We start from the raw sequence: 11928 nt of genomic DNA on the forward strand, positions 1-11928 counted from the left end.
TTTAACACAGTCAACTAGAAGTACTGATTACTCTAGAAACTCTCTTATTGTTAGAAATAATACAATTGTCGAGTACCAAGCAAGCCACAATTTGCAGATCACTACACAGTGACAACGTTTAATATCTACCACAGACATTCCACAAGCCAAATTCTGAATGGTACCTGCCATACTTAAATTACTGGTAGATCATATGAAAATGAAAGAAACCTAGCCAGCTTCAGGTCATTATTAGGAATCCAAATACATTTTAGTGTATTAGATCAAACATTTACTAACCCCTAAACATATTTTCCTGTCATCTCAAATAAAGCAGTTTTTCCTTCAGAACTTTATTTACGTAATTCCCCAGCATCTGTTAAGCTTCAGCTGTTAATATTTTAAGATGATGGTCTACTGAGAATATTCTGAAAATCATTGCTTCCCAAATTGAACTTTACTAAGCAAAGGACAAAGATAATGAAGATCAAGCAGCATGATAAAGTGCCATTTTTTTAAAAAAAAAAAGTATTAGCTCATAGGTCACACATGCTATACTTTCCCCGTATAGTATTCTCTTTCCTCAGAATTTAAATAAATAGCACTTAATATACATTTAGATGTACAGTTAGATGATTTGCTAATTCAAAAAAGTAGTGGATTTTGACATTTCAGATAAGCTACTCTTGCTATACATGGCAAAAGACTTTGCATCTTTAAAGGGATTACATAGCCTGGAAAGCTCACTGCCATCTTTGTTTCTGAAAATAAAAGCCATCCTAGGAATTTTGACACATTTGCTAAACAAGCAAAGGAACTGCACCTAAAGACCAGAGATAGCTAAGAATATAAACTTTACATGACTTACTTTTTAAGTTCAATGCCATGGTCAGTTCACTACTTGCTGAGGGAGAAGATTATGATACCTAACTACATTTGCCAGGGCTGAGGTCCCATTAGGAAAGTCTGTCCCCAGAGACTGATAGGTCCAATGGCTCTGGGTACTTTTGAGAGCCTGGACAGTGACACTGATAGTGATCTCTGCCATTTCCTCCTACCTACTGAGCCTCATGAAATAATGTTGCTGATGAAGTGGGTGTTTCTGGTAGAAAGGGGGACAAATTGGTAGAATTTTTGTCCCCCACTTTAGAACACCAAAGTGTCTGCATGGCTGGATACAGCCCCATGCCTTGGCTCCTACAAACACCACCAGAAGACATATTAGCCCAATGTTCCTCTTCTCCCCCACCTGGGGTTGCAGGACCCATAAAGATTAACAGATGTTCAGGTCTGGAGACTAATTAGGAAGGGAAAGGTGGTGAAATCACCTGTACCTCATTATGACATGCATGTGCTTCCTCCACCTACAAGTGTCATCATTGGAAACTCTGAATCTTGATGGCTGAATACAATGCACCAGACTTCTGGGAGGGGTGTATTTGGAAAGGAAAGATGATTTCTGGAATTATGAAGTTTCCAGTATACCTCTGACCTTAGTTTTTGCCCCAGCTGTTGGACCATATCAGCATGTTCACTGGATTAGCTTTTAACCAGCTGATCACACAGTACTTTCTTTTTAAAAATTTGATGATCCAGTGGGTCCTGGACAAAACCAGTCTTTGCTTCTGAACCAACAGATTACCAGTGGGGCTCACCAGACCACCAATCTCTTGGACAAGGCAGAACAAGTAATCCACTTTTTATGTCATACTGTGTGTGCTTGATTATGCAGAAATCCTGATCTGTGCCCATCAGGACAGCCGTGGCATAGATCCTGAACAGCTTTTATCATAGGGTAAACACATTGCTAAAAAACAAGAACTCTAACACAAATAATGTTCACCCACTCACACACTTCAAAAAGAATAAAAAGTCATCTTGGAAAGGTAGTGCCAGTGGCTTTAAGGTTTCTTAATGATCAAAATCAAAAAGCAACAGTAGTGAAACATGAGGATTAATTACAGTGTCTCAAACTACAGAGAAAACATCAATCTTCCTACAGTACTCCTAGCTGGATGTTCAGTAGAAAAATATAAAAAAGGAAAAGGACACAAAAACACTGTATTTTGCAAAGGGGGGGAATCAAGGCCATAGAGACTTCTTTCACCTACTCCTTTTATTTGTACTGAACATCTAAAAAGAAAAGTTTTGGAGAACTTGAGAGTTTCCTCACTGCTTTGTGATATTTTAATGGGTCCCAGTAAATGATAATATACTATTGCTGCATTAAGGTTTTCGCTAATAGACTAATGTAGCAACCTGCAATTTTCAACTATCCAAGTTCCTTCAACTCTTGTTGTAGACTATGCACAGTCCACAGGTACTTCCCCTCCCATCATCCGCTATAGAATTTTTTACAGTGACAACAGAGCAATTCTGAATGCATTCCACGATCAGCATTCCACGATCTGTCACTTCTTAGTGGTAAGCTTCTGTGTTCTTTAATACCAAAAGGTATACCCTTATGGAGATATTAAACCGTTCCATGATTTGGGCTGGTCTGTAGGCTGTTTTCTTCACCAATGTTCTATTATTCTTCACAATTTTTATACTGAATATGCACCAACACACTTGTGAGTTGATAGTTGAAATTACTGGTCATAATTCCAGAAACCATCTACTTTACAATCCAGCTTTCAGGTTCCTCATTTCCAAATATAACCATCATGGAAGGGTGTTACAGTCAATGTTCCCTCTAAGCTGTGGAGTCTTGTGAGCAAAAATTCTACTTTGTGAGCGACTGGCATTAAAGCTGTGAGCGAGCGATTTGGCTGCTGCATGGATTAGTCTGCTCTGGAGCCCTCCTTCCTGAGCTAAGACAAAAAGGTGTGAGATGGAGGCTAAACAACTGTGAGCTGGCTCACACTAACTCAGCTTAGAGGGAACACTGGTTACAGTGTATGTAAATTCAGCCATTAAGATTCAATTCTAGGTGGAGAAAGTACATAAATATGATGATGAAATGCACATGGAGATTATCTGAATACAGGAGTGGTATCCAGAAATGGAGAAACATTAATACAGAAGAGGCTACAATGCTTAATATCTTCTATCACAGGGTCAAATATGCCATTGCTTTCAATAAGGTTGCCAGGTCCTCACATCGCTCCGGTGGGGGGATTTGGGGGGCATTCTGGGGGTGGGCAGGGATGTTGCTCAGGAATGCTCTGGTATCTGGGCTTAACTCTATTTTTTTCTCCATTAAACCACAGAGTTTGCCCAAATACCAGAGTGTTCCTGCACGTCCCCAACATGATGATGTCACTTCTGGGTGGTGCCATTTTTGTTGGGGGCATTGCACAACAACACCCCTGTTTAGAGGCAGTGTTTCTCCCGACAGCCAGCTGGTCCATGGCAGGGGAAAGCCCCTGGAACTGAGGGATACCCTGCCCGGACCAGGGAGCTGGCAAGCCTACCTTTCAGTCTTCTGATCAGAAACCATCACCACATTTGAAGGATTTCATAAGTATGAGCTTCAGTTTATTTCCTGAATTGTACAACCCATAACACTTCAAAAAAGCTAACAAAGAGTAAAAAAAATCAGATGAATTATGCTAAGCAGTTCTAATGAGTGCTGGAAAATCAGAAAAGAATTCACTACCTAGTCACATAGTTGACCCAGATAAAGTGCTACGGTTGAAGAAATGAAGTGTATGAAATCTAGAAAAACACACTGAAAAACACAAGCTTGAGAAGAACATTGAGTGAAATATGTCTTCAAGCAGAGTTTGTTTTTACATTATGTTTGCACTGAATTTCACTTTCAACAAGTCCCTTCTCACAAGCTGAATGCCAGATACCAGTGGTGTACCCTTTTAACAGAAGAACTGAAAAATATAAGGACTGTTGTCCTGGAGCTTATTTGCTGTCTGGCTTTTTAAAAAAAATACATCATCATCATGTGAAGATTAACCCAGGCTTTAAAGATAAAGGATGAAAAATGGTTAGTGCAGGATTGCAAAAGAGGCTGAATACCACTACAATAGTTTAACCTGTGGGACAGGGCAGGGGATGACTGCTTACCCTGTCCTTGAAAAATATTAATGAAAATATATTAGAGCAACATTCAAAAAAGCCAAGTCAACATGCTCATACAAATAATACTAGCAGGACAAATATTTCATTTTTTGGCAAAGCAATTCTTGTCTTAAATGGATTTCTCTTTCATGTATAGCACATGACATACAAATTTAGAAACAACATGAATATTTAAACAGGAATACTCTTAGATTATTGCCTAAAGCATCTCAAGATTCAGCTTCATGATTTATTCAAATCAAATAAAGTCTACGAATGTATTTTCATTGTAAACAACTGCTCTTAAAGCTGCACTTTTAAATACCTGGTAATAAGCAAATTGAGGAATTGATTGACTGGATATTCAGCATTATAAATAAGGTGTGTAAGCTAATATTTTTAATTCATAATCAAACATGGTAAACAATGAGGTCTGGGTGTAATCTTTAAATGCCCAGGTATGAAAAATCAATTTAAAACATAAGGAATGCACAATGCTAAAAATAACTCCAACGATGTAAACAACATTTTTGTAATTTACAGGTGTGGGGTGTTTTTAAGAGGAGTGTAATATGTAGACACTTACAATGCTCTTCAATTCTGAAAAGGAAAAGAAACACAAACATTCTCACAATGAGAACTACAAAAGTCTCATTTTCCACAACTTATCTTTAAATGGTACCACTCAGGGTCTACTAGAATGATAGTAATTCTCATGAGTACATCTGCAATACAGTAGGATACCATACTTGTCATGTATGCAATTTACTAACTTAAAAACAATTCACTAGAATGTGACACTTGACCTAGAAAACATACTGCACTGTAGACAAGTTGCTAAAAACAAATGCTTTCCATGTGTGTTTTAAATCTATCACATGAGATAAGCAACTGCTATGACTACATTATCATGAAACAGGATAGACAATTCTGAAGGTTTTTTTAAAAAAAGATTTGTAAGATCAAATTTTATATTTTGTTAATTTTTTACACACAAGCCTAAAACAAATTAAGTATTTTAAAATATATTTTCTTCGGAGATTACAAAGCACTATTTTAAATGTGAAAACCAGAATAACATCAAGATGCAACAAGAATATGAGCTAGAAAGTGTTTTAAATAAAACAGTCATATCAAAGAGAAACTTGTAATCTGATTTTAAAAGAAATGACTATACAAACATTTGGAATCAAATTTATAAAATAAATGAAGAAAATAAATGTATTGATACTGCAAGCCAAAACACTAAACTCAAGCCTCTTTTGAACTGCTGTCTATTATTTCACATGCTTTTTAATGAAATCAAATTGTACTGATAGGCAAACTCCCAAATGCAAGTGACATGTAAATATAACTGGAATTCTGACTCAGTTTTAATTACAGAGGAGATCTACTCAAGGGCTGAACAACTTATTTAACACAGCTACATCAGAAATAACACAAAACAGATGGCCACAATTGTTCTGCATAATTTATCATCTGATTAACAAGAGTTGCATACCAATTTAAAACAAATTGCTAGTATCCTCAAATAAACAGACCATCCTTTGAATCTCACAGTACCACAGAATAAGACTTAAGATCCTTTAAACTTGCTATTTCTAGTCTTAACTTGTGTCCTTATTTTCAAAAGTATTTTCATTTTTAATTTAACTCAAAATCTACTGTTCCAGCCAGTTTTTTAAAATCATAATTGGAATTCAGATAATATGACAAGAACATTTATCAGTCTCCAGGTATCTCAGCTAAATTGTTCTACCAAGTTCACCTCCCACCCACTTCAGACTTCCCCCCCAAACCCATAGCCTCAAGATTTGCCTGATTCATTTTCTTCCCTCAATTCTCAGTCTTCTACAAATCCCCACTGATTGGCCCATAGACATCCAACCATGGTAGAGTGGGGATTCAAACCCAGATCCCAGTCAGACACCATAATAGAGCAAGCCGCTGCCCAGGGCAGTTGTTTGCATATTGATTAAATGGATTTCTGTCCAATAATACCATATGAAGATTGACAGAACTTCTGTGTTTTGTAATTTGTTTATAAAAATTGTAATTAAAAAAAAAAAAGATTGTCAGAAAATTTTTAAACAAGCTGAAAATTCTAGACTGCCTTCACAGTCAACCCCAAATATATGGCAGTATATGCTAGAGATTACAAAAGCACTGGTGATCAGAACAAGATCCCAGAATTCTTGGAACAGACATAATCATACTGCACACAACTGACACAAAGAACTCCTGGTAACTATTTCTTCCTATGTCTCTACTAGTGGAATTAGGAACACCACAGCCTATTCTACTGAGGTGAGCACCACTTCTTTTGACCACATGACACCATTCCACAAAATGTTCCCACACTGCCCACTATGTACGTATCATATCAAACTTTTCTGGATTCAATTTTAGTATACAAGTATCCATATACCACAGCTAATGGATACTTGTGTAAGATGGGACAAAGCAGCTCTTGACTTAGAGATGTGAAGGCTCAGGAAAATATGGGGAGAAATGGTAGGTTTAGGGGAGAAATGGTAGGTCTTCAAGGATTTTTTTAAAAAAAGCTTCCGATGGAAAATTTGGAGGAACGCTAAAGTGAATTGCTTTAAGGCAAGGCACAACTCATTACAGGCTTGCCAGCCCCCAGGTCCAGGCAGGGAATCCCCCGCCCCTGAACAAGGACATCACCGTATGACATCCCTGACACAATCACATCAGGGACTTTGCGGGGGGGGGACCGATATTTGGGCAAACTCTGTGGTTTTGAGGGCAAAAAACCTATAGTTTTGTCAAAATACCAGAGTGTCCCTGATGTGATGACATCACTTCCGAGTGATGTCATCACATTGGGGATGTTGCACAACATCCCTGTCCACCCCTGGAACACCCCCCCCAAATCCCCCCACTGGAGGAACAACAGGACCTGGCAACCCTAACTCATTATAAATGGACAGCATAAAAATATGTAAGGTAATCTATGGCATTAAATAATGGTGATTCCTATGTATACTGTAGACACACACAACATATTCTTTATATGCAGGGTTTTTTCTCTCTCTGGTAATGTGCCGAAACAGAGTTCCAGAACCTCTTGGACAAAATTCTTTTAAAATGTTTAAAAGTTCATCAGTTTTCAGTATACAGATTGAAAACTTCATTTCGTTCTTGAGAGTTCTGGCACCTCTTCTTTTTTTTAAAAAAAAGGCCTGTTTATATGTAAATAATTTTGGCAACAATAAATATGGTGCAATGTGTTTGATGATAATAAATCACAGGATTCATGGTTTTTAGTGTTATTACTTGATATCAAATTATTTAGACAGAAACACTCTTCTCTCTACTACAAAATTTTGTCCTGCCTCTCAGATGACAACCATTAAAGTCCATTCGCGAAGGTAGCAATTAGCTGTAGAAAACTAAAGCATTTATAATTTTAAAATCCATAAATATGCCAAATAGTACAATATTTATGATACGTTATAACTTATTATGTTTATGTTCTTAAAGCACCAAAATATGCTAGGACTGGAAAATAAGTCATATATTTCAATTTTTTCCACAGCCTCAAAATTTCTAGAAATTTTACATCTCTGTCCAGGCTGCTTGGTTAAGATTACCAGAGCCATAAAATATCAAAAGCATATTGGTAACAACATCGTCTAAAGCTCCAAATAATCTCTTTCAACATTTTCATACAAATGTTAAACAATGATAACATAATAAAAAATGCAAAGCACCATACAGCAGTTCCCCAAGAAGACATTATCAGCAACTGAGAACTTCTTTCCAGCACTGTCCACTTCCCAAGGGTCTAGACAGGTTCAGTCAACTACACGATCCAGCTTCCATAGTGATGCTAAACAGTGACTTGGTTATCTACAGTGAGAATGCCTTGAGATAAAAGTGTAAGGTCACTTTCATCTGCTCCCATCATCACATCTCCCTACTTGCACCTTATGGGTTGAATCCAACAGAGCATGATTTGCTCTGCTCTCTCCTGCAGCAGCCCAAAATACCCCCCCAAATGCTGCTCTTGGGAGGACAGGAGACCACAGAAAAAGCACTGGGGTGTACTTGTGCTGCAGTGGTAGGGGCATATAGGATACTATATATGAGAAATCCTTCTATCCATGGAGATACCTTGCTGGATCCAAGACGATGTCTGGAACACACTCCCGATACCCTACATGATAATCCTCCTCTCTCTGTGTCTTCTACTCCTACCTCAAAACTCATCTTTTCCATAAAGCTTTTGGCATATCCAGAACGGATACGAAACCTAAATGCATACAGCTAGACTACAGATATATTTTTCCCTTTCAATCCTGCCTCTATTTTTCTCCCTTATGTTGAAATGTAGGTGGACCTGCCTTTTATTGTACATATGGATCCTGATTGGTCAATACATAAAAGGACAAAAAACAGTCTAGGTTTTTTAAAATAAAAAGCTATTACCCAATCTGCTTACAAAGAACAGACTTGGAGATAAAAGACCAATGGCATTAAACCCATACACACAATTGTATGGACTATAACAAAATACTGCATTCACAGTTACTTATTCTACAAGAAGCTTCAAGCTATAATGTATTAGATAATGTTGGCTTAAGTTGCCTCTTACAGAATATACCACAGATTGTGTGATTTCTTGTTAGTGTAAAAATTTTAATTGGGTGTGTGACTTTCAAAGGTTCACTGTATCAGAAGAGAGACCGAGTGACTGCTGGACTGCTCAATTCTGTTGTAATTCAGTGCCTAATAAGGTCAGTGAACTAGAAGAAACCCCTGAAAGATGTTAACCATGACTTGAAAGAAGCAAGAAACCCACTAGTGTATTAGTAGCTTCCAGAATGCTGGTATGTAAGGTTCTAGAGTGGCAACAGTACCCTTCATCTAAGTTCCAGTTTGAGTAACTTGGAAGATCTGTATTAAGTCACAGTACGTAGCCACAACATGGCAAAATTAAATGAACAGAGATTCATTTATGCTGTCATATACAAAAAATCCTATAGGACTTTTTCCTGGACAAAGTTCAGCCTGTATTTCAATAAAAAATGTTAACTGCTATTTCTTGTTCAGTTTAACTTTGTTTAAATAGTTTGCCTTCAAAACCATATCAAACATTATGATAATAGGCCCTGATCTGGATAGCCCAGGCAAGCCCGATTTCATCAGCTAAGGAGGGCAGACCCTGGCAAGTATTTGGATGGGAGACCTCAAAAAATACCAGGGCCAGGAGGCAGAGGCAGGCTATCAATAGCCACTTCTCTGAACATCCTCCATGGCCCAGTAGGAGTCGCCAGAGGTCACCATGACTTCCAGGCACATGCACATACAAATGCAAAAAAATACCAAAGGAACCACATTATGATAATAGTTAAACAACTTGTGAATGTACACAGATTTTAGTCTAACAGATAACAGAAGAAAAAGAAAAGAATGAACATAAAGTTTACACTTAAAAGGTGGTGGAATGGAGATCTTATGGCAAACACTGAAGTAATAATACATATAATAATGCTCAGAAAGATTTACACATACAAACCAAATATTATGGAAATTTATAGACAGACAGTTTTGATTCGGTGATATATTTAGGACAGAATATAATCATATGAATGTTGTATTCAGTGGGAGTCAGACTTACCATTTTTATAGATACTAGTTCAGCTTGGGTTGACTGGTGAATCTTCCCAATTATAAACATTTTAACTAAATCTTGCAGATGGTGGATAGTGTCTATAATGGAGCCAAGTGGACAAAATATGCCTCTGAGATACTTTGGTGGTATGTAGTGTCCACTTGACCACATTGTAGGTTTCACAAATCATAAAAGTTCCCCTTAATGTTCAGACTATGCAAGCATTAGCAAAATCCAGATATAAAACTTCCCAGAAATGGGATGCTACAGATTTCCTAGGGAACTTATCCTGATGTCCAAGAAATTTCACCAAAGCACTTTCTAACATAGTTTTAAAAAGCATTACTGCAGCATGAACCTACTAGTCAAGCAATAAATAAAGCTGTTGTGTTTCTTTCATTGCAGTGTTTTAAGCACCTGAAAATTATCATAATACACATTCGTTAATCTGCTAATTAGTTCTACTAACTTGGATGCTACAATTTGATTAATAACAAAGAAATTGCATGGAAGGTTAGGAGTTGAAGAACATGCACATGAAAAATCCCATTTTAAAGTTAAAATCTTCAATAAGTAACAGGTCATAACTATGACATCTGGAGATTCTGTCTTAAAGGGAGTACAGCCCATTGAGGGGGGAAAACCAAAAAACAAAATTTGCATCTGACAGCAGTACTATGTGTCTTGGTTCTCATCATCAACATGTTACCCAGATTTCTATCAAATAACTAATTACCAAAAGCAGAGAAAAGTACTTTCTCAATTAAATAAGTAGGAAAGTGTCAAAATTAATATAGGTTACAAAACAGCATTTGCCTCCAAAGATTATGGTAACATTTCCAAATAAACCCAAATCAAATTATTTCATTTTTCAGATGGAAACTTCACAGAAGCATGTGAAGAGGAAAGGGGAGGGACAAATTTGCATTTTGGTAGACTCTGGAATGAAGAAGTACAATGGCGCATTTAAGTGTGATGATCTAAGGGAGTACACACTGCACATTATATAACCATTTCTACTTGTTGCCATTGTGAAAACTCATTTTTTAAAACTTAGTAGAGTAATTGTCATACCTGGTAGATATCAGAAAGACTGCTGCTTCCAGAGTCACTAGTGATGCTACATCCTGAATGACTAGATGAAACGTGGGTCACCTGTGGGTGGAGACTGTCAGCAAGGTGCAGTTTTGTGAAATCTGCAGGAAGCTGTAGATGGGAGCAGAAAATACAGTTAAAATAGTATTAATAAACACAACTCAAATATATTTAAATGATTAACAGCACACATTGATCTGCCAAGACTAACACCACACAACACTTATTAAGGGAAACATGAAGGTTTGAAGATGTAGCACAGAAGACTTGCACTTTTATGTCTGTGAGAAACATAAAAATTACAAAGGCTGTTGTTGTTGTTATTATTATTGTTGTTGTTGTTGTTATTATTATTACTGTCATCACAGCTGAGATATGGTGATCCCCATAGGGTGTTCAAGGCAAGAGACATTTGCCTTGAACATTTGATTTGCCATTGATTTGACATTTGATTTGCCATTGCTTTCCTCTGTGTCTGAACCCTATTATTTCCTGGAGGTATTCCACCCAAATGCTAGCCAGGGTTGACCCAGCTTAGCTTCTGAGATCTAATGAGATCAGGTTAGCCTGGGTTATGTAGGTCAGGGCTAGGTTGTTAATTTAAACCCAACAAAATGAGAATTCCTTACAGAAAATCCCTTAAATATCCACTGGAATAGTGCAGGAATCAATGGGAGCTACCATGAGCATGATTAGGATTGCTGTTGACTTCTGAGAGAACACCCCCTGATTATGTGTTGAATCCAACACAAAATCTCTACTTGCATACATTAGAACTCTTGCAAATCCTATACAACCAATATATAGGGAGGAGAGCGCTAAGTGTTGCACAAAATCTTGTGCAGACAGAATGGCAGGAAGTATCTGTTTCTGCTTCTACATTACTGGATCTGAGCTCGTTGCTTAAATCTAAGGGATTTATATAAGACTAGGAAAAAGGCCCATTGTGGAAATAAATACAACGAGGTCTCGAAAGAGGCTCTGGGCAGGTGCTCCGGCCTTGGATACTCAGCATCAATCTGCTGTGGCGACCTCAGCACACACAGTCCACCATTTTCTCCAGGGAACGGATCTCTGCCACCTGAAGAGCAGTTGTAATTCTGAGTGATCTCCAGCCCTCCCCTGGAGATTGGCAAGTTAACAATGGTTCTCCAGGAGAAAATGGCTGGTTTGGAGGGTGGAGTCTATGGCACTGT

At 37.6% G+C, this 11928-nt stretch overlaps 1 protein-coding gene across 1 annotated transcript in view; it reads right to left on the reverse strand.

The window, feature by feature from the left end:
• LOC107109403 (rap guanine nucleotide exchange factor 2) overlaps window positions 1–10839 on the reverse strand; it is a 60952-nt gene extending 50113 nt beyond the window's left edge. Inside the window, exon 1 of the mRNA XM_015410014.1 lies at window positions 10712–10839. The gene's annotated coding sequence lies outside the window, so the exon portion shown is untranslated. The remainder of the gene's footprint in view (window positions 1–10711) is intronic.
• Window positions 10840–11928: the final 1089 nt, after the last annotated feature.

This window comes from Gekko japonicus, unplaced genomic scaffold (assembly GCF_001447785.1).
Source record: "Gekko japonicus isolate JY-2015 unplaced genomic scaffold, Gekko_japonicus_V1.1 scaffold160, whole genome shotgun sequence".
NCBI lineage: Eukaryota > Metazoa > Chordata > Lepidosauria > Squamata > Gekkonidae > Gekko > Gekko japonicus.